Raw genomic sequence first — 3639 nt, forward strand, 5'->3', positions numbered from 1 at the left:
TCAAAGAGCAGGCTAGAGCGGGAGGAGTGGAGGGAAGACGCGTCTGATAATCCTCCGGCAAGGACTGTCGTATAACTTGCCGCGGGAAGTCGCTCTGTTTACCGTTCTAAAGACGTCTTTAATATATAACGGGCAATTTTCCTCGTTTCTATGCCCGTAAACTTCTTTGAGAAATTGGATGTCCCGAAAAGGGTCTCTCTCTTTCTCGTCCTCGCTCGATGAAAAACAGGATGCTGCTCTTTGATTCATCCTCGCCCCCCCCTTCTTCGACTTAATAATCCTCGCGTAATTCGCGCGTGGAATTTACAGATTCCCCACGGCAACCTTTATATATATCTCGAAAGTACTACTATTTCGTGAAGTTGTTTTTTCATTATCCCACCGAGAATATTCATTTTCTTGTATGCAAGCTCGAGAGGTAGGCTACTTTCCGTGGAAATGTTCTTTTGAAATTTTGCAACGAGACGATATTAATCCACGTTGCAATGTCTCGTCGCAAAATTCCACGAGGAATCGTTCTGCGTACATCTGCATCGAGGAGAAGGGAATCGATGAGAAAAGTATCGCATTGGAGAGCTCAAGTTGGAGCGAAGCGTATTCGAGCGGATCCATGGATGTCATTATGCGGACGTCGTCAGTGAACGCCTCCTCCATATATCCCCAATTGCCGTAACCGTTATCTCGAGATTGTATTGCATTGTTTCGCGAAACGGTATATCGTCGTGGAAACCGTTCGATGACCGACTTCGTCGCGGCTTCCGCGTTTATCGCTCAAATTCGTTCCCTTTTCCCAAAAGAAATGGATACCATTCTCCGGTGTAATCTTCCGCTTCCGTGGACCGAGCTACGTTAACGCGTCGAAGTCTACTTTCTCTCTCGAGTTCGAGAGGCTCTATCTTGAGATCTATAAAAGATATGGCGCAAGAGGAGGGGGGAAAAAGAATGGGAAGCAGCACCCGTGTCGAGAATTTAACGAGGCTATTTTATTAAAACGGCCCGCGGCCTCGTCGTAGGCACACGTTCGACGTGTATCGTCGCTAATGGAGAATTCGGCTCGCATAGTTTGCATAGTTCCGCCGTCGATCCGCCACGCCCGGATACCTGAGACCCCCAGACAGGAGAGACGTGCCACAGCCTCATTAAGGACTCTTAGGAACGCGCGTAGAACAAACGATATTATCCTAACGACATCGATACCTTCGCCTCCCAAATTGCTCCGCGAATTCTTCGATGGATCGGTTAAGTTCTCGGGTGGAGCGAGAGTGGCCAGAGACGTCGAATTTCTCGAATTTTCCTTCCCTTCCCTCCCCCTCGCCGTCTATTGTTCGAAGGAATCGAGTGGAAATCGGTTTGAAGGAAGCTGGCGGTGTCTTCGAGCGCGTTCGTAACCAAAGGAGGAAGGAAGGAAGGAAGGAAGGAAGAAAGAACGGAGGGAGGAGGAGGGGATATTCTCGATTCATCGAGGATGCATCGCGGCTCGAGTCGCGATCAGCCGCGATCCTCGAAACGAGATTACGAGAAGGGGGGAGAAGGTGTCTGAATTCATGGCACAGGCGCCTGATTCATAATTGACTGTCGGATGAAATTTCGATCGCGACGGAACGCTATTAACAGCCAATCAGAGTTTTCCTCGCCGCCCCGGGGCGAATTCGCGGTTCCGCGCTATTTTAAACAATTACCAAAGTCGATTCGTTCCGAGTCGAATTCAAACTTCGTCAAACTTTGCCGCAGTTAATCTTCGTTTTCGATCATTCGCTTCTTTCCACGACCATCAACGAAGAGGAGAGAGAGAGAGAGAGAGAGAGGAGTGAGCAATCTCTTAGTCGCGCGAAATCGTGGATTGGACGCGTGAATATTTATGTATAATCTCAGACCAGAAACCACTTCCTTCGACTTCTCTTTCGAGAAGATGATACGCACCGTATTGTGCTCTCCCCGTTTATTATGGCCTACGATCCGATAAATCATCCTGCGTGGATCTTTGCCGCCGGAGATCTATGACGTCTCTCCATTGTCGGCGCGAGCATTGTGCAAGTTGTTCTCTTCTCCAGGCATCTGCCTGGCAGGGGAGAGACTTGCCCTCCCCCTTGCGACTTGGTCCCTCCTCCTCCCTTCCTTTCCCTGTTCTTCGGGGGATCGGCCTCCTCGCCCCCGAATTATGGACCTTTCGAATTATTGCCGAGTAACGACGAAGCGCGGTCTTTTTTATTACACCCTTTGGATTGTAACGTCTTTGTCATCCCCGAGGATAATTTATCGAGGTCAGAGGTGCGGGGATGCGTGAATTTATCGACGGGTGTCCTCTTATGGAACATCGGCTAACCGCAAGGGTCGGAGGAAAGAACAGCGTGCGTCGTTTCCAACCTATTTCTCGAGTCAATGGGACGGTTTTCTGTTGCGGTACGGCTAAGTGATTCGCGTTTTTTTTTGAGGAAAAATCGTTTCGAGGTCTGTTTCGAATCGGGGAACGAGATCTGCATGGATGGATCTTCCGTTTGCCAGGTGGCCTTAATTAAGCCGTCCCACGAGTTGTTTCCACCTACGTCGTAACCCGATCCTAATCTTATTTCTGTAAGCATTTCCAATCCTGTGTATAATGGAAATAGGGCGAAAAATACTTACTGGAAATCTAATTCACGATCTAGAATTCGATCTTAATCCCTGGTAATCTTCTTACCCGCACGCGTGGTCAGACCTGGTTTTTACTCCCCCCGAGAATCGATGCACGATTAATTTAGATCTTTATATTTCCTATATCGAACGATTCGAATATATTGTATTAAATAATTCGGAATTTCGGAATCGATTAAACAATGATTCAATTTATTTCAACCGAAGAATCATTCATTTGATTAACAAATCTCATTGAAATTGGAACAAATTTAGATTCTCTCTTTACATATATCTACAACTTTGGAGATAATAATTCGATGGATGAATTGTAACTACATTAAAACATCGCATTAGTCAAATTTCGAATCTTCCCTTCCTTTCCTAAATTGGAAATCAAGGGGATCGTTGCACTCCTAACTAAATCTTGTTACATCCATCGCCTCTTCCGTTCTTTCAGTTTGAAATTTCTTGGCCCACTCTTGTCTGGCCCACATTACGAACTTACGGGGAGGAGGGGAAACGACGTTGAACAAGCCGGGTAAACATTTTCGGGACGAAAATCGGGTAACGGTATTCCTGTCTCAGATTTTCTCGTGTTTTCGAATCCTCCTCCTCCTCCTCCTGCTCGACTTTCGTCAGCCGTTCGCTCGTTCCCTCGGGATCTCGGGGGACAGGTGGCAGCCACCGTAGTCTTGAGACTTGAAGAGGCACGCTCCGGGAGGAAACGGTGGTTGGGACACCGTTCTCTGCCGGGGACACGGGACGAGATTTTCGTGGTAACATGTGGTTGGGGGAGGAGGATCATCCACCCGGAAACGGGAGAGTCAAAGTCGAGAGTTTCCGCCTCGGTGGAAAGTCTTCCGTTTTCGTTAATTCAATTATTATCATTCCACGATGGATAGAAAGTTAAAAAGGGGTCCACGAAATGAAATTACGGAATTTGAAATGTTCCTTCGATCGGAAGGGGAAACATCGATCGCGATTTATCGCCGTTATTCAATTAAACCCCTCGAGACGAGGGAAGGT

At 47.5% G+C, this 3639-nt stretch overlaps 1 non-coding gene across 1 annotated transcript; it reads left to right on the top strand.

The window, feature by feature from the left end:
• The first annotated feature begins 435 nt into the window (after window positions 1-435).
• Window positions 436-520, top strand: Mir6064 (microRNA 6064). Its single transcript, NR_127339.1, has one exon. It is a non-coding gene; the product is annotated as a microRNA 6064 (primary transcript).
• Window positions 521-3639: the final 3119 nt, after the last annotated feature.

Source organism: Apis mellifera, linkage group LG5 (assembly GCF_003254395.2).
Source record: "Apis mellifera strain DH4 linkage group LG5, Amel_HAv3.1, whole genome shotgun sequence".
In the NCBI taxonomy this organism is placed as follows: domain Eukaryota; kingdom Metazoa; phylum Arthropoda; class Insecta; order Hymenoptera; family Apidae; genus Apis; species Apis mellifera.